At 37.7% G+C, this 26,316-nt stretch overlaps 1 pseudogene; it reads right to left on the reverse strand.

Annotated features, from left to right (window-relative positions):
* Positions 1–10,673: 10,673 nt before the first annotated feature.
* LOC113897491 lies at positions 10,674–25,554 on the reverse strand (annotated as a pseudogene).
* Between the last annotated feature and the right edge of the window lie 762 nt (positions 25,555–26,316).

Consider the following 26,316-nt stretch of genomic DNA (forward strand, 5'->3'; position numbering starts at 1 on the left):
TCAGTCTTGTCTGACTCTTTGCAACCCTATGGACTGTAGCCTACCAGGCTCCTCTGTCCATGGAATTCTCCAGGTGAGAATACTGGATGGGTTGCCATGCATTCCTCCAGGGGGTCTTCCTGACCCAAGGAATGAACGAACCCTTGTCTCTTATGTCTCCTGCATTGACAGGAAGATTTTGTTGATGAAAGTAACAATCTCTGTTAATTTTTCACTTTTAATAAACTTTCCATTTTGGCATAGTGCCAAATGAGTAGTCTACGTACATAAACATAATTTAAGGCTATAGTCTATTGAAAAGTTTCATTAAATTGATTAATCAATCCAAACAACCATTAAATTAGGCAACTAGTTTGTATTTCCCTGCTCTTTGAATAGCGAAGGTGTTCTGTCACAGTAGACTAGCCAAACAGCATTATTTGTGTTCATTTGGAGTTTGCAAATTTAGTCCGTTCAATTTACTTTCTCAAGTAGAAAATTCAGTCAAATAATGAATTACTTCATAGTTAAATTACAATAAAAAATCATCTACACACTTAACCCTCTACATGTTGTTTTTTTTTTTTTTTACTTTTTTAGTATGTGTATTGTGCTTAATTGCTCAGTCATGTTTGACTCTTTGAGAGCCCATGGATTGTAGCCCACCAGGCTCCTCTTTCTGTGGGGATTATCCAGGCAAGAATACTGGAGTGAGTTTCCATGCCCTCCTCCAGGGGATCTTTCCAACCTAGGGATAAAACCCAGGTCTCCCCAATTGCAGGCAGATTCTTTACCAGTTGAGCCACAAGGGAAGCCCAAGAACACTGGAATGGGTGGCCTAACCTTTCTCCAAGGGATCTTCCCGACCCAGTAATTTAACCAAGTCTCCTGCATGGCAGGCAAATTCTTTATCAGCTGAGCTACGAGGGAAGCCCTTTTAATATATAAAATTTTAAAATTCCCTAACTAAAATGCACAGATTTCACAATGTTTTTAAAACATCTAGTAGCTTTATCTCATACAAGTGCCCAGGAATAAATATCATTTTAAGAAATATTAAAACTGTTGAGATGATAAGAATAGCAAGTACTTTTTTTTTTTTTTTTTTTAGGCTCACTTGTTCAGTCGCGCTGAGGGGAGGTAGGGAGGGATGCTGCAAATAAATAACACTGGTGTGTGCTCGAGTCGCCAGTCCAGGTTCAATGCACGATACTGGATGCTTGGGGCTGGTGCACTGGGACGACCCAGAGGGAGGGTATGGGGAGGGAGGAGGGAGGAGGGTTCAGGATGGGGAACACAGGTATACCTGTGGCGGATTCATTTCAATATTTGGCAAAACTAATACAATATTGTAAAGTTTAAAAATAAAATAAAATTAAAAAAAAAGAATAGCAAGTACTTATGATTATTGAGTTTTACACTCTACTCTTCCAAATAATTTTGCATTTTTTAAATGGAAAGCCAGTTCTCAGAATAAGGAATTACTTATGTCATGAGTAGAGTCTTTAGTGTTGCATAATTTGAATCACCTGATATTTCAGTGATTCAGAGCATATCTTCAATTATATTACATCACTTAGTGTAGAAAGAACATGCTTACAAAATATTGTATTTATTAGTACTGCTTCATGACTTTCTATATAACACATATATAAGTGTTCTTATATATGTGAAAACTTCTCTGGCATAACACATCGGTTCTAAAATGTCTGCACCACTGTTTTCTACCAAATGTCATCAAAGAAATGTCACAGAGTAAATTAATTTAAAGTAATAATATGAAATTATTAACTTTTCACATTTCTGAATTTAGTGTCTCTACATTTGCTCATACAAGTAAGTATACTATTGTACTATGTATTTATTAGTGATAAGTTTATAAGTATATTCTCAGAGAATTTTTTTCTGTAAAATTTATTAAGCAATGTATTAGTCTTAAATCAATGTAGAATACAAGGAAAAGGATATATGTACCCTGATGGCTCAGTTGGTAACGAGTCAGCCTGCAATGCAGGAGACCGGAAGATCCTCTGGAGGAGGAAATGGCAACCCACTTCAGTAACGTTGCCTGGGAAATCCCATGGACAGAGGAGCCTAGAGGGCTACAGTCCATGGGGTCGCAAGAGTTGGATATGACTGAACAAGTAAACCACCACCATACACCATTTCTATAACTATTTCCAATCTTTTATCTCAGATTGTGTTAAAGCAGCAGCAATTCAATGAACAAGCTACTCTAATCTGTATACTTTTGCTATTACCAGGAAAAGAATAACTGATTTGGAGATAGAAAACTTTGGTTACTTTATAACAAAAGATTAAATTCAGATTTGAGATAATGGAGAAGAGATAAACACAGGTGTATATAATTAAATTCCATAAACTATTTGTTTGAAATAGAAAACTGTAAACTGTAGTGAAATCTACCAACTGTCCTAATTCATCCCCTTCTTTCTCATTACCCCTAATTCATGGATCCCCAGGAGCTCTTCTCTAGGCTGTTAGGTGAGCAAGTGAAGATTTGCCTTCTTATATATGTATCTCTCTGAAGACCGATGCCTCCCTGAAGTGAGAAAAAGTCAAATGGGTTTCCTTGGTGGCTCAGTGGTAAAGAATTCACCTGCCAAAGCAGGAGTCACAAGTTTGACCCCTGGGTCAGGGAGATCCCATGGAGAGGAAGAGAACTCTTAACTGCATTTGCTGATTCTCAATTGCCTTCAGCTCAAAATATTTCTTATACCAAAGTGGCATATTTTTGCACGACATGTTCTAGACCCCTTAAACAATTTTCTGACACTTACTTTAAATTATGAAAGCTCCTTATTAGGAGAACACAGGATACTGTTCTAAAGTCTAGCATCAGTGTAACTTTTCTGTTACTTTTTGTTACTCCTGGCATATACCTTAATTTCTCACTCTCCTCTTAAATCATCTTTGACCATTTTCAAGTTCAGCCATATTTTTTTAATTTTCTTTATCATATGTTTTAGTTCACTGTATGGCACTGTAGTTTTACTATTGCCATATTTTAAAATGTTTTAAATATGCTCTTTCCACTTAGAGATCTTCTTAGCCCAGGTTCTCTAGAAAACAGATTCTGAGGGGACAAAATTGAAAATACGCCATGTGTTATATGCTAACACTTTAATGGGATTGCAATCACAGGGAAGCAGGAAGAGTGAAAAAGGGAAATGAGGCAGAAGAGAGAAAAGGTTAATTGAAAAAGGGTTTCACCTATCTGCTCAAGACTTTGTAATAAGAATGCATTCCAATTATATCAAGTGGCTTCCGTGGCACCCACCATGAAAGACGTTAAGGCAGCGCACTGATCTTCACAGTGCAGTGAAATGAGTTGTCTATCTAAGGCAAATGAATAAAAACATGGAGGAATTACTGAAACATAATGTTAATATTATTTTACTAAACAGAATAATTATCCTTACTTTAACAATTAAAAATACCTCAGAATAAAGATTAGTGAGGAAAACCTTCAAAATATCTATACTCTACCATCCTTAGAATGTAACATCACAGTGTCTTGAAGCTGATAGCTACATGTAGAGCTAGAGCTGTAAGTGTGCTTTTTGTGAACAATGCAAGTATCCAAAAGTCAAAAAGAAAATGAAGTCCAATTGACCCTCAGCTTCAAATGAGTGTTCAGATACCTGTGTATATTAAATTATATTGACTAATTTCAATCATTTTGGGGGCATGTGTTTGTAACTAATACATTCATAATTTCCTATTAATATAGGACTTTTAAAATAAATCACCAGAACCCTAAACTGTTGAGAAGTTAAAAAATGTTACACAGGGGATATACTTTCTTAGCAAAGTAACTATAATACCATAAACATTAGTAGAGATACAAACTTTCAGTTCAGTTCAGTCGCTCAGTCATGTCTGACTCTTTGCGGACCCCGTGAATCGCAGCACACCAGGCCTCGCTGTGCGTCACCAACTCCCGGAGTTCACTCAGACTCACGTCCATCGAGTCAGTGATGCCATCCAGCCATCTCATCTTCTGTCGTCCCCTTCTTCTTCTGCCCCCAATCCCTCCCAGCATTAGAGTCTTTTCCAATGAGTCAACTCTTCGCATGAGGTGGCCAAAGTACTGGAGTTTCAGTCTTAGCATCATTCCTTCCAAAGAAATCCCAGGGCTTATCTCCTTTAGAATGGACTGGTTGGATCTCCTTGCAATCCAAGGGACTCTCAAGAGTCTTATCCAACACCACAGTTCAAAGGCATCAATTCTTCGGTGCTCTGCCTTCTTCACAGTCCAACTCTCACATCCATACATGACCACAGGAAAAACCATAGCCTTGACTAGATGAACCTTAGTTGGCAAAGTAATGTCTCTGCTTTTGAATATGCTATCTAGGTTGGACATACAAACTTTATTAAACACCAAGATCCAAGAATGCTGCCTTTCAATCAATTTCTTTTTAAATTAATAGTTCATGGAGCACCATAATTATAATTACTATTTTTCTGATAGCAGAAATATAAATGAATAAATAATTATCTAAGTAAGTAAATGTTAGTCGCTCAGTCATGTCTGACTCTTTGCAATCCCATGGGCTGTAGCTCACCAGACTCCTCTATCCATGAAATTCTCCAGGAAAGAATACTGGAGTGGGTAGCCAGTTCCTTCTCAAGGGGATCTTCCTGACCCAGTGATAGAACCCAGGTTAAGCATTAAAATATAAAGTTATTGACAGGTAAACTGAACAATGTATAATTAGGGGAAAAAACTGACTTCATAAATTATTAATGTGATATGTAATTACAATAGTTATTGTTTCATAAGTTGCTTACTGTTATAGGGCTACTGAACACCCAGCATAAAATTCTCATATATTATTTATATAATTCTGATTTAGTTTCTTTAATGATAGTGCAAAATTCTAGTCTTATGTCTTTGACTTTTTTATTTTTAAATAAATATATATAAATAAATAAATATATTTTTAAAATACTCTTGATGCCACAATAAGATGTACAACTCTCAACTTAAAGCAGAAAAATCTAAGTCACTTGTCTGGGGTTAAAATGTGAAAATTTTTAACTTTAAGGATGAGTTTTCCCACAATCCAAACCTGGCTGTAATTGGAAAGTTATTGATAAACTGGGCTTTCCTGGTGGCTCAGACAGTAAAGACTCTGCCTGCAATGATTGCTTTACAGAAATGCTCTGAATATGTGTTCTGATATTAATATATGCTGCCTTGTAGTCTATAACCATGCACAGGTGAATATAATTGAGATAGCTAAAAAATTTTAATAATTCACCTCTTGAAGACATAAGCAATGAAAGTAGTATTCTGTTGACTTGATATTTGGGATAAGAAATATTGTGATGTTTCACAATGCCCTGACTGCAAAACACAAACACCATGACTGTTGAAGTATCAGACTGCAACAAATGTCATTACTATCTTTATTCTTCTTTTCACTCAACTCTTATAATTAAGAAAACACAGCGCTTGTTTTTACTTTCTTGACAATATATTTATTAACAAAAAATGCATGATGTGAAAAATATCAACATCTTAAAAATGCTATTTGCTGTCATGGTTAAACATACTTGACCAAAAATTTTCATAGGGAATATATGTATTTGGGCCCTAAATAAGAGGCATTAAATTTGGAAGAACCATTAAAATTGTCCTGGCTTATATATATATAAAATTTGTAATCTCTTATAAAAGAACTGATGTTAGAGATGAAGGAAATAGTAGTTAGCCATTGTTAAATTCATCTTTGGAGATACTAGAGGAAATGATACAATCTCACATGAAGGCAATAACATAAAATCTATCATTCTGCAGTATTTTCAGGTTTGTTTAAGGCTGTTTTTAGCATCACCATATCTGTATTTCAAGTACAAAGGTTTAAGAAAGAATTATCTTTATACATATGTACTGAATTAATTTTTAAAAAGGTGCATTATCCTCCAGGAGCAACATTTTTACCTAAGAATTGTGAAGTTTATTGTATTACTTAGTGTTTAATATACTGAAGTTAAAAATGTTACACAGGGAATATACTTTCTTAGCAAAGTTAACAGTATTTTAAAATCCTGTTTCAGGAGGTATATTGTCTGTGTGTTGTGAGGGAGGTGCGTTCCAAATGTGCCTTGCAGTAATGTAATTCAAATATGGGAATCTTTGGGTGGGAAATTTTTTTTTTTTTAATGTTAAGAAGTAATTTTGTGGAATAACATTAAAATTATAACTTTTGAAAAGTATTAGATTTTCCTGAAATAAAATCTGATGGTTCAAATTATAATGGTTTGATTATTTGTTTTTAATTCTTAGAAGAATTCAGAAAAAAATAAACCTAGTTAAGCAAGTTTTTAAAAAATATTTTGTTTCTTAATCCTCAGAATAGTAAACATTCTTTATGGAAAAAAGAATAGTCAAAATAGTCAATAGTCAATATTGAGTAGTCAATCTTGAGAGAGAAGAATAAAGCTGAAAGTATTGTGCTCCCTGTTTTCAAACTATACTACAAAAGCTACAGTCATCAAAAGAGTATGATATCAGCACAAAAACAGACACATGGATCAATGGAATAGAACAGAAAATCTAGAAATGAACTCACATTTATATGAGCAATTAGTCTATAAAAAAGGAGGCAAAAATATACAAAGCAGAAAAGACCACCTCTTTAATAAATGGTGGTGGGAAAATTAAATACCTACGTGCAAAAGAATTAAATTGGCTTACTTTCTCACATCATGCATGAAAATAAGTTTAATTGATGAAAGGATTAAATGTTAGATCTGAAACCATAAAACTTCTAGAAGAAAATAAAGGGAGTGAGATTTTTGACATTGGTCTTAGTAGTATTATTTTTTGGATCAGTCTTCTCAGACAAGTAAAACAAAAGCAAAAATAAATTAGTTAGAGTACATCAAATTAAAAAGCTTTTGTAAAGTGAAGGGAACTGTCAATAAAATGAAAAGGCAAGGTACTGAATGGGATAAGATATTTGCAAACAATATATCCACTAAAAGGTTAATGTCCAAAATGCTCAAAAATTCATACAACTCAACATCAAAAAATTTTTAAGAAAGTTTGATTTAAAGATGGGTAGAAGATATGAATAGATATTTTTCCAAAGTAGACATTTGGATGGCCACAGGCCCATGAAAAGACATTGAACATCATTAATGATAAGAGATATGCAAATCAAAACCGCAATCAGATATCACCTCACATCTGTCAGAATGGTTATTATTAAAAAGATAACAAATAATAAGTGTTGTTGAGACTGTTGAGAAAAGCAAACCCTGTGCACTGTTTGTAGGCATGTAAATTGATTGAGCCACTATAGAAAATATTATGGGGGCTTCTCAAAAAATTACAAATAGAACTACCATTCAGCAATTCCTCTCTTGGGTATTTATCCAAAGAAAAAGAAAATTATAGATGATATATGCACCGGTTCCTTGGAGCCTCTGTTTATTATTTATTTGGGGGGGGGGGGCGAAAGTGAACGTGTTAAGTCTTTCAGTCCTATCTGACTCTTTGTGTAGCCCCTCAGGCTCCTCTGTCCATGGAATTCTCCAGCCAAGAATACCAGAGTGGATTGCCATTCCCTTCTCCAGGGGATCTGCCTGACCCAGGGATTGAACCCGGGTCTCCTGCATTTCAGGCAGATTCTTTACCATCTGAGCCACAAAGAAGTGAAAGTGAAGTCACTCATTCGTGCCCGACTCTTTGCGACCCCATGGATAGTAGCCTGCACCAAGCTCCTCCATCCATGGGATTTTCAAGGCAAGAATACTGGAGTGGGTTGCCATTTCCTTCTCCAGGGAATCTTCCCAACCCAGGGATAGAACCCAGGTCTCTCACATTGTAGACAGACGCTTTACTGTCTGAGTCACCAGGGAAACACCAATAGTCACTATATACCATATGAAAGAAAATAACAAGGCACTGAAGTACAGAACAATCTGATGTGACAGTGCCTACTTTAAGAAAATGATTGGCGAGGTCCTCTCTGTGGAGGTAATCTTGAATGAAAGATTTAAACATTGGGAAGGATATAGTCATAGAAACCATGAGAAAGCAAAGCAGAGCAGTAGCCTTTTACTTATGTGAGGAAGTTAAAAGAAATTTGGTTTAGATGGATACTAGGTAGGATTAGATGGCATTAGACATAGACATGAGTTTGTAATTTATATCAGGTAGAATACGGAAACGAAACAGTTTTGTAAGCATGAAAGATAAATGATGCAATTTACAGTTTTTTTTCTTTTTTTAAAGGCAATCATGTTGCTGTGTCGCTATTGGAAAGTTGTAGAAGTGTGGAAACACATTACAAGGCTGTTTGAGGAGACCTGATAATGGGTTTGACTAGGGCAGCAGAGAAGTGTATGCAAGGTTATCAATAATAATAAATGTGATAATAATATTAGTGATAATATTTCATAGTGGTTGAGGAGATTTGAAAGAGGGATGATAATGTTAAATATAGAATCTAAGTTACACAAAGGAGAAAGTGATGTCAGAAGATGCTTTGTATCATGAAATTATTGTGAGAATAATGCCCTAGAGTTCCAGTGAAATTGTATGATTGTGAAATTAAGTTTCTTGAGCAAATGAGATGGAGGCTAAGATATTTGTGGATGGGAAACAAATTTTTATAATAAAACTTCAAAAGTGGCCCAAGATCTGGAGATGAAAATCTGAAAAGTGGTCATAACAGTAGATAGTTGAACTAGAGGGGGAGAAAGGACATCTGAAGAGAGACCTGAGTGTTAGATGGCTAATCCCTGTGGAAGTTGAATTCACAATGATTGATGACAGGTAAGGGGAGGGAGGAGGACAGAGTCTTCAATGAAATAAGTGAAGTTGTTGTTGCTCAGTCTCCAGGTCGTGTCCGCTCTTCACGACCCCATGGATTGCAGCATTCCAGGTTTCCCTATTCCTCACCATCTCCCAGAGTTTGCACACGTTCAGGTCCATTGAATAGGTGATGCCATCCAGTCATCTCATCCTCTGTCACCCTCTTAGCCAAAGTACTGTAGCTTCAACTTCAGCATCAGTCCTTCCAAAGGTTATTCAGGGTTGATATCCTTTAAGATTGACTGGTTTGATCTTGCTTTTCAAGGGATTCTTGAGAGTCTGTTCCAGCACTACAGTTCAAAAGCATCAATTCTTCAGCGCTCCACTGTGTCCAGATCTCACATCCGTACATGACTACTGGAAAGATGATACCTTGACTGTACAGACCTTTGCTGGCAAAATGATGTCCTTGATCTTTAACACACTGTCTAGGTTTGTCATAGCTTCCCTGCCAAGAAGCAATCATCTTCTAATTTCATCACTGCTGTCACCATCCTCAGTGATTTTAGTGAAGTACCATGAAGTTCAAAGTATGAGGCTGTTGGACTTTTAAACTGAATTTTTCAGCTTTAAAAGGAATCTAGAAAGTGAGGTTGTAAAGAAAAACTACAGCTGCTCACTGAATAACTTTAAAACTAAACAATCTCATTTCAAGAACATAGAGATTCACAAGAACATAGAGATTCTTTTTATTTGATATTCTATAAACTGAAGCATAATTACTTCAATCTTAGCATGACAAAACTCTTCTAAAGCCTTAGAAAAAAATGATGATAATATACAAACTATCTCCACTATGCAAGCTTGACCCCAGAATCTCTATTTGGAATGCATTCTATTCTTCTAGCTTTGTTTTTATGAGCAATTGTACGACAACACATAATTCCATTTAAATAGATACATAGCACTTAATAAGAGTTCAGAATTCTTTGCTATGCCTTATTGATCTAGGCAAAAGAAAAATAAATAAATAACAATGTTATCCCTAACAAAGTGATAAATAAATGATTTACAAAGGAAAATACTGTTTCATTATGGGTTCCTTGCCAAATCAGGTGATTAAAACAAACTAGCAAATTGCTAAATGTTTTTCCCAATAACACAAATACTGAGATAGAAGACATACAACTTTGGAAAGACTATCATGTATCAAGAGTTGGGCTTAAAGAAGAGATGCCACCTGGTGTCTCTAGTTCGTTTTTTAATTTTTTTGGCAGTCAGGCGGAGGCCTTTATTGGCTGATACACATCTACCTGCTGGAGCGGTCACAGGCGGTTGTGGGAGCAGGTGGTCCCCTCCTCCAGGCCCCCGGGAGGGACTGAGGGTTCAGTGGTCAGAACTGACACAGGAGCCCTGAACACCCAGTCAGATCAAGTAGCTTGACCTCAGGGTCAGGAACCCAGCACCGGAAAACAGGGAGAGGAGGGGTGCAGGTGGGCTCCCCAGGATTGGCTGGGGAGTGGGGAGGCCGGACTTCCCGTCCTCGTCATCCCCGGAAGTGTGGAGGGCCGGGCAGTTGATGAGATGACAGAAGCTCCAAACCTGCCGTCCCTGCCGCAGACCTGCATCACCCCGCTTCACAGAGGGCAACTGAGGCCCAGGGCCCTGAGCCCTCTCACCTGGTCCACACCTCCCTCTCAGGCCCCAGTCCCTGCTCAGCTTCATAGAAGGCAGACGCGCAGTGAGTACCAGGACCAAGACCCCCACCCAAAGGCCTAGGTGGTGCAAGGGACCCTGAGGATATTAATAAATATGGACTGACCCCAGAGGCAGTCGGCCCAGTCCAGGCTGGGAAGGGAAGCCTGGCCTGGCCCTCCCCATGGGGCCACCACCACCCTCAGTTTGTCTTGTCTCGGCTCCTGGGGGCCAGGATCCTGTAGCTGGTGGTGTGTCCTCCCCTTTTGCCCTTCAGGAGGCTGAGGGTGCCCCTGGGGGTGGCAAGGCTTGTCCCTGACCCCTCTGGTTCCAGTGGGCTCTTCTCATCAAAGTCTCCTTTGCAGCCAGGTTCTCCCCACTGCCCCCATGGAGCCTTGGGGGCCGGGCTACCCTTGCAGTCCTCTTTGGCTCTTCTCTCCAGGGTGGCCTGAGATTTCTTTAGGTACAGTGGGGCCTGGGGGTCCCCTATGTCCAGGACTCCCAGGAATGCCCATGGGGCCAGGAAGTCCAGGAGGACCCATGGATCCCGGGGAGGTGGGGGGGGGGTGCTGGGGACCCAGCCGGTCCAGGTGGCCAGTGGCTGCTGGTCTCAGTGAAAGTGTTAGACAGAAACAGGTCCTCAGGCTGGGAGATCCGGGTGTAGGGTGGTCCAACAGGGGCTGGGGGCTGGGGCAGGGAGGCCAGGGGGGCCAAGAGGGCCTGGGGGCACTGGAGGTCCCCTCTCTCCAGGGTACCCACAGCTCTGGCCTGACCAGAGCTCCCTGGGGGGCCCTGCAGACCTGATGGACCTCTCATCCCCATTGGGCCCCCACTGCCGGGGTCTCCTGTGGGGCCAGTGGACCCAGGAAGCCCCTGAGCACCAACTCCATCACCTCAAGGGAATGAAGGAGGCCTCTGGTTTTCTCTGGCTCCCAGCAGCCCTAGAAGGCCTCCATTCCCGGAGCTGCCCTGGGCAACTGGGGATCCCCAAGGCGGGGCAGGGTCCTCGGGGGGGCAGCTGGGGTCGGGGCCCTGCCCACTCCGTGACAGTCAGCCCTGCCGGCTTGGCCTCCAGCGCCTTCAGCAGCTCCGTCAGTTCGACACTTTGCTGCAGGTGAGAAACCAGAGAAGCCTGTGGGCCCCAAGGGCCAACCGCCAGGTGGCGGTGCCCGACCACCCGGGCACCACGGAATCAGAGGAGCCTACAACTTCGTGGCAGCTCGGCAGCGAGGGCCTGGAGGCTGCATATTCACTGGCAGGCGGTCACCGTCTTGTACATCACCTTGTACGTGGGTCTTAACCCCCATCCTGTAGCTGTCACTCAGTCGTGTCCGACTCCCGCGACCCCATGGACTGTAGCCTGCCAGGCTCCTCTGTCCATGGGATTCTCTAGGCATGAATATTGGAGTGGGTTGCGGTTTCCGTCTCCAGGGGATGGATCTTCCCAAACCAGGGATCAAATTCGGGTCTGCTGCATCGCAAGCAGACTGTTTACTAACTGAGCCACCAGGGAAGCCCCTGTAGCTGTTGGCCACCTGATGGCGAAGAGCTTACTCATTGGAAAAGACCTGTTTCAAAACTTCTGATTTTTGTGTACTCTGTTTTTTCCTTCTCACAGTTTGTATCAGTCCAGCACAAGCCATCATCTGCTTGAAGGACAAAAAAGCAGGATGAAGAAATCCTGAGTACAGAATCTAAAATGAGTGAATGAGTTAGCCATAATTTAACATATTGTTCATTTTCTTTGGGTTCCTGTTAAAATACTGACTAGTGTTAGGTAATATTGTAAAACAAAACATGTAATGAAAAATATGTTTTCATTGCCTAATATACATTCTTGGAATCCTAGGCTGAAAGACAGTGATATAAATCATATATATATATATATATATATATATATATATATACACACACACACACACTCACATACACAGTTCTTATATACACACTCACACACACACACACACACAGGCTTTGAATTATTTTTTCCCTTTCCTTACCATGTGACAGTGGATAGATTTCAATGTAGCAAAAGATGATATCTCCCACTTTTATTGTTTAGATTACAATAATGAAACTTAACTCAGAAATTTATCAAAGGAAGGAAATACAATCTGAAAGTTTGTGATGAAGTTAGGGAGACTGTGGTTCAAATTTTCATTAAAATAGGATTAACATCATATAACTCTAGCAACAGTGTTATATTAGAAGCCATCAGATAACATTGTTGCTTTAAATCAGAAGCATGAGTATGAGGGAGAGCTGTCTAACAAATGTGCATCTGTCAATCTTAATGCTTTATGATTCCTACAAATACATAATTAAGTGAAGAACTGCTAGTAATCATTTATGGTTATTAGATCATAAAATTTAAAATATGGAATCAATTTGACAGAGTCTGGAAGAGAAGAATGCCATATTAAAGAGCTCTCATACTGAAATAGTTAAAATTAAACTTTAATTCTAATTTTCCCACTTATAGGGCATATAATTTTGAGAAATTCAGTTAATTTATCTAAATCTCAGATTCTTTCTTTGTAGAAATATTATCAAACCTATAGATTTGTAAAAATTAAATACGTCTCATATATAAAACAGAACTTGGCTTGCAAGAAGTAAACCTCAGTTAATTATGTATGCATAACAGTATATGCCAAAGAATTGATGCTTTTAAACTGTGGTGTTGGAGAAGTCTCTTGAGAGTCCCTTGGACTGCAAGGAGATCCAACCAGTCCATTCTAAAGGAGATCAGCCCTGGGTGTTCTTTGGAAGGAATGATACTAAAGCTGAAACTCCAGTTCTTTGGCTACCTCACGAGAAGAGTTGACTCATTGGAAAAGACTCTGATTCTGGGAGGGATTGGGGGCAGGAGGAGAAGGGGACGACAGAGGATGAGATGGCTGGATGGCATCACCAACTCGATGGACGTGAGTTTGAGTGAACTCCAGGAGTTGGTGATAGACAAGGAGGCCTGGCGTGCTGTGATTCGTGGGGTTGCAAAGAGTCGGACACGACTGAGAGACTGAACTGAACTGAACAGTGTATGTATTTGTATGTATATATATATATATATGTATATTTGTAAATGCCTTCATATGGCTAGATGGATATTCAAATAGGTTTTCTCATTCAATATCCATTGCCAAATAATATTATCCTACAAAATAGCTTACTCCATTAAAAGGACACATGCACAACTCAAAATAAGAGAATTGTTTCTCAAGTAGCATGCTAAGTATATGCAGGAAAATTATCACCCACACTAGATTCTATCTTACAAATTTCAGAAAATCAGTTAAGATCCAAAAGTAACTTGGCAAAAGGAATTGAACTTACCAGGTCAACACATTGTGAATCTAATCTTTTACATTTTGTATCTACTTTGCTGCATGTTTTTTTTTTTTTTTTTTTGGATTATACAGTTTTATGTTCCTAGGCCACTACAAAATAGAGAAGTGCCTGCTAAACTGCATTAATTGCTCTCAATATAGCTTTAAAATACGCTGTAATATTGCCTTAATCAGACTGTCTCAATAACCTTAGCAGCTCATTGTAGAGCTGCTGGATAAAAGAATCTTAGAAAACTGACTCAAAATTACTTGATTTCAGACTGTGCACACCTAGGTGACTGATCATATTCTAGAAATGGTGTCTAAATTTGGAAGCTCACAAACTCACCAGGCCTGTAAATTACTTGTATAATTAAAATAAGTAGCTGCTTTCTTTAATGTGCAATTTTATGAGAAAGTAACTCTTAATACTATATTAGAACTGAACATGGAACAACAGACTGGTTCCAAATAGGAACAGGAGTATGTCAAGGCTGAATATTGACACCCTACTTATTTAACTTATATGCAGAATACATCATGAGAAACGCTGGGCTGGAAGAAGCACAAGATGGAATCAAGATTGCCAGGAGAAATATCAGTAACCTCAGATATGCAGATGACACCACCCCTATGGCAGAAAGTGAAGAGGAACTAAAAAGCCTCTTGATGAAAGTGAAAGTGGAGAGTGAAAAAGTTGGCTTAAAACTCACCATTCAGAAAACGAAGATCATGGCATCTGATCCCATTACTTCATGGGAAATAGATGTGGCAACAGTGGAAACAGTATCAGACTTTATTTTTTTGAGCTCCAAAATCACTGCAGATGGTGATTGCAGCCATGAAATTAAAAGACGTTTACTCCATGGAAGAAAAGTTATGACTAACCTAGATAGCATATTGAAAAGCAGAGACCTTACTTTGCCAACAAAGGTCTGTCTAGTCAAGGCTATGGTTTTTCCAGTGGTCGTGTATGTGAGAGTTGGACTGTGAAGAAAGCTGAGCACCGAAGAATTGGTGCTTTTGAACTGTGTTGTTGGAGAAGACTCTTAAGAGTCTCTTGGACTGCAAGGAGATCCAAACAGTCCATCCTGAAGGAGATCAGTCCTGGGTGTTCATTGGAAGGACTGATGTTGAAGCTGAAACTCCAGTACTTTGGCCACCTGATGTGAAGAGCTGATTCATTTGAAAAGAACCTGATTCTGGGAAAGATTTAAGACAGGAGGAGAAGGAGATGACAGAGGATGAGATGTTTGGATGGCATTACTGACTCAATGGACATGAGTTTGGAAAACTCCAACAGGGATGGACAGAGAGGCCTGGCATGCTGCAGTTCATGGGGTCAGACACAACAACTGAACAACTGAACTGAAATGAGAAGATAAATTATCTTCATCTGCACAGTGATATGTTTTGGGAATAATTTATAAATAGCAATCAGTTTCACATTCTCCAGTTTTTTTCTGTTGTATACTAGTGGTTTTCAACCCTGGTGCGGCAACGTCCTCCCTAATAACAATCATCAAAGTATAAATTAAAAGAAAACTGTACCATCAATGTGCTCCCCAGGTAGCTCAGTAGTAAAGAATACACTTGCTAGTGCAGGAGACACAGGAGATGCAGGTTCAATTTCTGGGCTGGGAAGATCCCCTGGAAGAGGAAATGGCAATCCACTCCAGTATTGTTGTCTGGGAACTCCCATCATCAGAAGATCCTGGCCAGCTACAGTCCATGGGGTCACAAAAGAGTCAGACATGACTTATTGCCTGAGCATACATACACATACCATCAAAAATTGAGAATACCAAGTGTTCCTGAGAAAGTGTTGATATAGACATTTAATAATTTTCTCCTTAATATTTTTCTGAGGTTGTTTTCATAGGAAGCATTCTCCAGTTTCTAAGCACCGGAATTCTATCATTTGGTAGCTGAAGAAAAAAACAGGCTTTGGGAGCCTCAGCTTACAATATTGCAAAAGAAAACTACAGACAGAATTAACAAGTAAAATATGGAACAATGTCATTTTTTATTGCACCACTTGCAGACTCTAAAATTTGTTAATAATTTATTCACAGATAAAGCATTTATCTCTTGTTTTTCAGATTTTGTGTTCTCTCTAAATCATAATAGGCATTACTCATGTTCAGTATCTAGGTAAAAATATTTGTCATATACCCTTTTATGGCTACAGAATATGCAACATTTTCTAAGCATCCACTAAAGACAAATGCTATAATTCTCAGTGTTAGTAAAGTAGCAAGTGCTTATGTTTTTATACTTCAGTTTCTTTAAAGGCCACCAACTCTTGAAAATAGGACTCAGTTTCAGTATGGCAAAATTTGAAGACTTAATTTTGGCAATTGGATCTTAAAACTATTAATAAGTCATACATGCACATGATAAATTCTTGCCAATAGGTTAACATATTCCTTTAGCTGGTTAAAATAAAATCCACTCATAGGTTACATAAAATAGTTATTCTAAAGTCACTATCCCAGTGATCTTATCATTAACTTGCCCAATTATCACTAAATTTTCTTGTAACGTTAATTAGGAAGTTGGTCTCTCTAGCAGAGCTAGAAATTTTATAAGGTGGGACAATTGTGGTTCTTCATGTCATGGATATGTCTCTTTCCCTAAGGGAATTGTCAGGAGATAGTTCATGGCTGGGGTGCCATTATCCATCATCTATCAGTTAGACAAATTACCTTGGAACCATGGAAAAACCCAACTTCTACAAATAAAAAATAAACCTTTTCAAATTATTATAATTTACATATGACATATAATATTATTATGCCCTGCAAAAGTTGAATTTTTAGTACAGTGTCAGTTTTATTAATAAATCTGGTTACCCAGAAACAGTAAAAATCTTGGTAAAATAACCCAAGGACAGGGACTACTAAAGGGAAGACATTTTTAACTGAGTAGGGTAAAGTAGAAATTACCACTTTTGCAAACCAGAGGTAGTTAATTGATGATCATTTTAAAGAATATTTTCAACTCCAGCTGTCTCATTGAAATACCTCTTATACCAGGAACTGTCATCTCTACTGGGAATTTCTTCCTCAAAACAATTGACAATAAGAGCAAATTTAATAATGAGACATTTAATAACAGAGAAATCATGAATTAATATTGTATCTTTGTGGGGCTTTTTATACAATATGACAATAGCAATAACTTGGCAATGTCTGTCAATTTCACTGAGGCAGTAGTACTTATTACTCATCTGAACTAGGAGTCGAGAACAAAAATTCCAGCTCAGTGAAGTAACTAGCATTTCCCAAGATACTTGCTTTTAGGCATAACTGTTGACAGTGGTCATCGGGTGATTTTCTTCAAGGGAGAAGAGGGGATTAGCAATCTTGTCCAACTCCTACACTGTTTCAAGTAGGGAGACTTTTATGATGAAAAGTTAGTTTTGTGCTCTGACTAGTGAATGAAGTACAAAAGATCTATACATAATCTATGGGAGGTGAGAGGAAAGTGAGAAAGAAAATAAATTACTGTCTCCTATTGATAGGCAGGAATGCTGCCCAACTGGAGACTATGTTAACCACACAGTACAAAATGGAACTCATTAATAGAATGTTTGGATAACGCAGGAAAAAATTTGTTTGAAATTTAATTTTACTGGTCAGCAGGAAGAGATTAAGTTTGAGGGTCGACCAACTGCTTACAGGGTCTTCTTATCCATCATCACTGCCAGAGTGAAATTCAAGTAAGAAGTGGGTTGCTGGTCATGTTTCTAATAATTAAAATAAATTAATATTACAAAATTGGTTAATGGGTGCCACAGACATTTTCTAATATTTAGAGCATAGATCCAAGATGGTAGATCTTGGCACTTGACAACAAATTAATAGATAGGAGACCATAAGGCTTTTCCAGTGAAGATTTAGTGATGTTTTTAGTTGAAAATCCTTAATAAGAATAAGATTCCCAGACGTTTACCATGACACTGTTTGTCCAAGTCAACCTGTGAAAAGAATTCTGTTGACTCATTCTGATACTTTGTAGATATAGTGGCAATGATATCAAATCAAGATGACAGTGGAATGCTGTGGACACAAACCAACTTGACATGCTTAGAGTAATGAATAGAGATAGCTTTCCTGATAGGGATATGGAAAGAATGATGTGAATTTCATTGGTATTTAGGATGTAAATTGGATCAGAGTTTATAATGGACTCTATAAAAAAAGAAAAAATATAAAATGAATTATGAGTGTGAGTATTCTGACTTGCAGGTATTTACCAAAACAAGACACACTATAAAAAGACCAGGGGTGGCTGTTTTATTTGTTCACTCTTTTTCCTCCATTGGGATGGAATTAATGAAATTATGAATTTCAATTTGGGCATGTTGAGCCTGAAATGACTTGGAGATATCCAAGTAAACATCTTATAAAATCTGTTGAATATTCTGACCTGGAGCTCAAAAAGGTGAATAGAGAGGAGAATGTGGGTGGCATAAATATAGCATGGTGGAAGAGTGTGTGTGTGTTTTTTTTTTTTTTTTTTTTAAGGCAATAAGAAAGGCTTACTTGAGAAGAAGGTAAATATCAAAGAAGAAAATGAATAATTATTAGATGAGAAGATAGGATGTGATGGGAAAAAAGATCTGTACTCAGAAAACTGTAAGATGCTGATGAAAGAAATTAAAGATGACACCAACAGATGGAAAGATATACTGTGCTCTTGAATTGGAAAAATAAGCATTGTTAAAATGATCATACTACCTAAGGCAATCTATTTATTAAATGCAGTCACTATCAAATTATCCAAGGCATTTTTCATAGAATTGGAACAAAATTAGTATGGAAACATAAGACCCATAATTGTTCATAACAATCTTGAGAAAGAAGAGTGGAATTGGAGAAATCATGCTATCTGACTGATCTTTACTGAAAATCGACATTAATCACAATATGGTGCTGGCACAAGAACAGACACATATATTGATGGAATAGGATACAGAACCCAGAAATACACCCACATGCTTATGGTCACTAATCTATGGCAAAGGAAACATGAATATACAATGGAGAAAAGACAGTCTCTTCAATAAATGGTGCTGAAAACTGGACAGTTTCATGGAAAAGAATGGAATTAGGATATGCTCTAACACTATGTTAAAAAATAAAGGCAAAATAGATGAAAAACCTAAATGTAAGATTGGAGGCTATAAAATCCCTAGAGTAAAACATAGGTGTTTGTGCACACACACGTGTGTGTGTGTGTGTGTGTGTGTATGTGTGCTGAGTCATGTCCAACTCTTTGTGGCTCCTGGACTGTTAGCCTACCAGGCTCCTGTGTACATGGAATTTTCCAGATAAGAATACTGGAGTGGGTTGCCATTTCCTACCCCAGGGGATCTTTGCCACTCAGGAATCAAACCCATATCTCCTGCATCTCCTGCATTGGCAGGGAGTTTCTTTACCACTAAGACACCTCAGAAGTCCAAAACCATACATGGAATACTCTTTGATATAAATGCAGCAATATTTTTTTCAGATTCTTCTCCTGACCTAGGGTAATGGAAATAAAAATAGACAAATGGTACTTAATAAAACTTAAAAGCTTTGCACAACAAAGAAAACCATAAACAAAATGAAAAAAACAACTTAAGGACCAGGAGAAAATACTTGCAAATGATGTCACCAACAAAGGATTAATTTCCAAAGTACAAAAATAGCTCATAATGCTCAATATCAAAAAACCAAACAACCCAATTAAGAGATGGACAAAATACCTAAATAGAAATTTCTCCAAAGGCATATAGAAGGCCAACAGGCACATGAAAAGATGCTCAATAAAAGTAATAATTAGAACAATGTAAATCAAAACTGCAATGAGGTATCACCTTAAACAAGTCAGAATTTCATCATTAAAATGTCTACAAATAATAAATATTGGAGATGGTGTGGAGAAAAATGAACCCTCCTACAGCATTACTGGGTATGTAAATTCATGAAGCCCCTATGGAAGACAATATGGAAATTACTTTTAAAAACTTAAGATAGAACTACCAAATGATCCAGAAATCCTACTCCTGGGAGTATATATGGAGAAAACTCTAATTTAAGAAGGTAAGTACACCCCACTATTTGTAGCAACACTATTTACAAAAACCAAGACATGGAAGCAATCTAAATGTCCATCAACAGAAGACTGGATAAAGAAGATGTGGTATATGCACACAAATGCATACAATGGAAAGTTAACTCAGCAAAAAAATGAAATAATGCATTTGTAGCAACATGAATGGATCTAGAATCATCATATTAAGTGAAATAAGTCAGACAAAGACAAATATCATGTAACATCACTTATATGTGGGAATTATAAAAATAATACAAGTGAACTTATTTGCAAGGTCAATAAAGACTCACAAACACAGAAAAAAAACCTGTGGTTACCATTTTTGGTAGTGGCAGTGGTGTGCAACATAAATTAGGAGTTTAATTTATAAACACATTGTACTATATATAAAATAGATAAACAACAAGGACCTACTATATAGCACTATGTTCATTATCTCTTAATAACCTGAAAATGGAAAATAATCTGCAAAATAATAGATATATAACTGAATTATTGTACCTCTGAAACTAACACAACATTGTAAATTAACTATACTTCAACTCAGTTGAAAAAGATAAAGAGGATGAAAAAGCTGGTTTTGACGGAACCAGTATATAACAGCCTTAAAATCAGGCATTGAATTTTGATTAGGTATGATTGTTACAGTCAGTTTAAATCATCTTGAGTGCTTGAGCACAGGGACTTGATGTTGTTCAAGTTGAACCCAGTGAAAAATTTGTGTAGTAGAAATTGGAAAAAATATGAAGACATAAAAGTTGGGAGTTATGCAGAACATCTAGGAGTCTATTATAGAATTTAATGTAAAAAGTAACAAAACCATGAAATGGAATGGAAAAGAGTAGGCAGGAGATAGATAGCAACATTTTTAACCGGACATGGAACAACGGACTGATTCCAAATTGATAAAGGAGTTCACCAAGGCTGTATATTGTCACCCTGCTTATTTAACTTATATGCAGAGTACATCATGAGGAATGCTGGACTGGAGGAAACACAAGCTGGAATCAAGATTGCCGGGAGAGATATCAATAACCTCAGATATGCAGATGACACCACTCTTATGGCAGAAAGTGAAAAGGAACTAAAGAGCCTCTTGATCAAAGTGAAAGAGGAGAGTGAAAAAGTTGGCTTAAAACTCAACATTCAGAAAACTAAGATCATGGCATCTGGTCCCATCTGCTACTGCTGCTAAGTCGCTTCAGTCGTGTCCAACTCTGTGTCACCCCATAGATGGCAGCCCACCAGGCTCCCCCGTCCCTGGGATTCTCCAGGCAAGAACACTGGAGTGGGTTGCCATTTCCTTCTCCCTGGTCCCATCAGTTCATGGCAAATAGATGGGGAAACAATGGAAACATTGAGAGACTTTATTTTCTTGGGCTCCAAAAACACTGTACATGGTGACTGCAGCCATGAAATTAAAAGACGCTTGCTCCTTGGAAGAAAAGCTATGATAAACCTAGACAGCATATTAAAAAGCAGAGATACCACTTTGCTGACAAAGGTCTGTATAGTCAAAGCTATAGTTTTTCCAGTAGTCACGTATGGATGTGAGAGTTGAACTATAAAGAAAGCTGAGCACTGAAGAATTGATGCTTTTGAACTGTGGTGTTGAAGAAGACTCTTAAGAGTTCCTTGGACTGCAAAAAGATGAAACCAGTCAATCCTAAAGGAACCTGGTCCTAAATATTCATTGGAAAAAAAAAAAAAAGCTGAGTGCCAAAGAATTGATGCTTTTGAACTGTGTTGGAGAAGACTCTTGGACTGCAAGGAGATCCAACCAATCTATTCTAAAGGAGATCAGCCCTGGGATTTCTTTGGAAGGAATGATGCTAAAGCTGAAACTCCAGTACTCTGGCCACCTCATGCGAAGAGTTGACTCATTGGAAAAGACTCTGATGCTGGGAAGGATTGGGGGTGGGAGGAGAAGGGGACGACAGAGGATGAGATGGCTGGATGGCATCACTGACTCAATGGACGTGAGTTTGAGTGAACTCCAGGAGTTGGTGATGGACAGGGAGGCCTGGCATGCTGCGATTCATGGGGTCGCAAAGAGTCAGACACGACTGAGCGACTGAACTGAACTGAAAAGATTCATTGGAAAAACTAATGCTGATTCATTGGAAGAACAATACTTTGGCCACCTGATAAGAAGAACTGACTGAAATATTGAAGGCAGGAGGGGAAAGGGGATAATAGGATGAGATGGTTGGATAGCATAACCAACTCAATGAACATGAGTTTGAGCAAGCTCCAGGAGTTGGTGATGGACAGGGAGGCTTAGTGTGCTGCAGTCCTGAGTACACACAGGACTGAGTGACTGAACTGAACTGAACTGAGACAGGAGATGGTAATGAACTTCATTCTACAGTATTTTCTGTTGTTTTTGCATAATTTATTTAAAATTTTTCTATTCAGGTTTTTGGAATCAGATATCCTAGGGTTATTGTCTTGTTTTCCTGTTGAGTCTGCCTGCAGAGGGATCCAAATGGGAAGATACTCTCATTAAGAAGCTTGTTGAACCATTTGTCTAACTGGAAGGCTATTTTCTGTGTCTCTAAGTAATGGTAATTACTTTGAACTTTATTTCTGAAAGAAGGAGTGAAAAAATTTATTCTATTGTCTGAAAGAAGAATATTTGCAGTGGAAGGATAGCTTTGCTTTGCTTCATTTTGTCTCCCTCTCCATCAATTAAGTAACACTAACAAATTAAAAAAAAATTAAGGTGTTTTTCTTACAAAAATAAAAATAATGGAAGTGTTCATCAACATTCCCTCCTTCTAGCTAAATGTGTTTTTTTGTTTGCTTTTAATCCATTCAGTTTTTTCTCATGCATTATGTATTATAAACAAATTGGAACAGAAAAACAATATTATTTTAAAACAACTTGTATTTTGAAAATTAATCTAAAAAACAATTTTTATTCTACTTTGTGCCATGTTGAGCTTTCTTCTTGTTTATCTCTTAAATGTTTGGCTTTAGAACTTTCATATAAGAAAATTAAACTATACTATATTTACTTGAAATTATACTCACAATTTTCCACAGCTGTGGAAAATTCTTCAAGAGATGTGAATACCTGACCATCTTACCTGCCTCCTGAGAAACCTGTGTGCAGGTCAAGAATCAACAGTTAGAACAGGACATGGAACAACGGACTGGTTCAAAATCGGAAAGTAGTACTTCAAGGCTGTGTATTGTCACCTTGCTTATTTAACTTATAAGCAGAGTTATTGCTGTTCAGTCGCTCAGTCATATCCAACTCTGTGACTCCATGGACTGCAGCATGCCAGGCTTCCCTATTTTTCTATTGACTCAGATGATGAAGAATCTGCCTGAAATTCAGGAGACCTGGGTTCAATACCTGAGTTGGGAAGATCCCCTGGAGAAGGAAATGGAAACCTACTTCAGTACTCTTGCCAAGAGAATTTCATGGACTGAGGAGCCTGGAGGGCTACAGTCCCTGGGGTCGCTGAGAGTCGGACACAACTAACACTTTCACTTTTTTCAAATCAGAATTTGCAAGATTAAATGATAAATTTAAATTCATTTTTTTTCTCATATCATTTAAACAAAGTCAATTAAGTTAAATATTAAAAACCAATGAATCAAAGAGTGGCATAAAATAGTAATTAGAAAATAATTAGCTAATAAAGTAAGATGGCAATGGAGAAGTCATCAAATGACAGTATCAGAACCAGAACATTAATGAGAACTGACATTGAAGGATAGACATACCAAATATAAAAACAGCTATGATTGAGTGCACATTCCAAAGGCTGATTCCAGTGACAATTTCTCCAGAGTTCAAGGACTCTTCCCAGTGCTGACTTAGTATAATTAGAGGAGAAAAATGAGTATCTTTAAAATTATGCTACTCTAGAGACAATTTCCTAGTAAATAAGTTTATATTTAGAAAATGATTAATTTGAGCTTCTTCAATTTTAGTTATCTGTTTAAAAATGATCATGATTTAATTTTCTAAACAGAAATGATTAAAATGCATACACACCATGCATTAGGAGTTCCATGTGCCTCTTCACAGCTTAAAGCAAGAGAAAAATCTAGTATGTTGTTAAGGTCAGGTCAAATACGAGATGGAAAGAGTAAAATAAATAGCTAATATGATTCCTGTATCTATCAGACAAATACAGAATCAGTAGAATGTGTGTATGTGTGGTGTGCATAAAGACATTTATTTCAAGGACTGATCTTGGCTTACACAAATGTAGGGTCTGGTCAAGGAAGTCTGAAATCAACAGGGCAGGTTGGCAGGCTGTTTACTCTCAGATAAGAGTTTATGTTGGGGTCCACAAGTGGGCTTTCTTCTTCCTCAGGGAAAAGCTATTTTTCTAAGTTCTTTTGGCTGATTACATAAAGTCCACTCAAAGTATGAAAGCTAATCTCCTTTAATGGAAATAAACTAATGATAGATATCAGTCACATCTACAAAATGCCTTCACAGCAACACCTAGGTTAACAACAATTTTGTTAGTGTTGAATAGATAATTGAATGCTTCAGTCCTAGCCAAGTGGACACATAATAATTACAATTCCCAACACTCACCTGTTTCCAGAAGCATTTCTTCTTAATAGTGAAAAGTTTTTAAATCAAACCTTTTCGGGAAATATTGTCTAAGTCTTAGCAGTTAGTTCCTCCTCTATGAATAGTCCTTGTGCAAACAGAAATATGAAAAGAAACAGAGTAAAAGAGAAGAAAAGATTAGACTGTGGCTATTTGACTTCTAGACTTGCTATAAATAAAGACAGTGTGGTTCTGGCAAAAGAGTATTCAACTACATCAATGCTACTGAATAGAGAGTCCAGAAATAGACCTCTATAAATACAGTCAACTAATCTTTGACAAGAAACAAAGACAATACAATGGAACAAAGATAATCTCTTTAATAAACAGTGCTGAAACAACCGGGCATCCACCTGCAGAAAAAATGAATGACTTTATATGCTTCAAAAAATGAATGCGTAATGGATCCTAGATATAAATGTAAAAATGCAAAACTATAAACTCCTAGAAGACAGCACAGGAGAAATTGCTGATGACCTTGAGCATGACAATGTCTTTTTATATACCAAAGATGGGATCCATGAAAGAAATAATTGATAAGCTGAAATTTATTAATATTAAAATTTCTTCTTTGCAAAGCTCAATGTCACAGACTGGGAGAAAAATATTTGCAAAAAGCACACTGATGAAGGACTGTTATCCAAAATAAAGAAACCTTAAAACTCAAAAATAAGGAAAAAAAAACCTGATTTAAATATGAACCAAAGACCTTAACAAATATGTAACCAAGAAAGGATATGCAGATGGCAAACAAGCATGTGAAAAGATGTTCCACATCCTAAGTTCTTAACCCCAATAAGATACAACTGTGTAACTGCTAGAATGGCACAAATCTGAACACTGACACCATCAGATGTGGGGAGAATAGAGAGCAGGAGACGCTCACAGTTATTGCTGGTGGGAAAGTAAAATAGCATGGTCACATTGGAGAATAGTTTGATGTTTTACTACAGAACTAAATGTACCCTTACTGTATGATCTAGCAATCATACTCTCTGGCATTTATGTAAAACGTTAGAAACTTACATCCCCATATTGATTTTTATAGCAGTTTTATTCATGACGGCCAAAACTTGAAAGCAACTAAGATGTCCTTCAGTTAGGTGAGTGGTAAACTCGACTGTGGAATATCCAAACAACGCAACATTATTCGTTACAAAAATAAATCAAGCCATAGAAATATATGAAAGAGACTTAAATGTGTTAATATGTTGCTGAGTGAAAGAAGCTAATCTGAAATGTCTACCTATTGTATGATTCCAACTATGTATCATTTTGGAAAAGGAAAAACAAATTATGGACACAATGAAAAGTTCAGTGGTTGCCAAAAGTGATTTTGGCAGGGAGCAAGGAGGAAGGATGAATAGACAGAACATAAAGGATTTTGAGGGCAGTGGAAATACTCTATGATATTATAATGATGGATATAAGTCATTATACATTTTTCCAACTCCAAGGGTTGGACCCTAAGGTTAACTGTGGTTGATTATGATTCATTTATACAGTTTCATCTTTAAGACAAATGCACCATTCTGGTGAGTGATTTTTTTTTCAATTGATAAATAATTGACATAAACATTATGTAAGTTTAAGATGTACCTCATGTTAACTTGGTATATTTACATACTGCAGTATAATTTCCACCATAGAATTAGCTAACATCTCTGCTGCTGCTGCTAAGTCACTTTAGTCGTGTCTGACTCTGTGCAACCTCATAGATGGCAGCCCACCAGGCTCCTTTGTCCCTGGGATTCTCCAGGCAAGGACACTGGAGTGGGTTGCCATTTCCTTCTCCAAGCTAACATCTCTAGCATGTCACATAA

Source organism: Bos indicus x Bos taurus, chromosome 1, assembly GCF_003369695.1.
Source record: "Bos indicus x Bos taurus breed Angus x Brahman F1 hybrid chromosome 1, Bos_hybrid_MaternalHap_v2.0, whole genome shotgun sequence".
Taxonomy (NCBI): domain Eukaryota; kingdom Metazoa; phylum Chordata; class Mammalia; order Artiodactyla; family Bovidae; genus Bos; species Bos indicus x Bos taurus.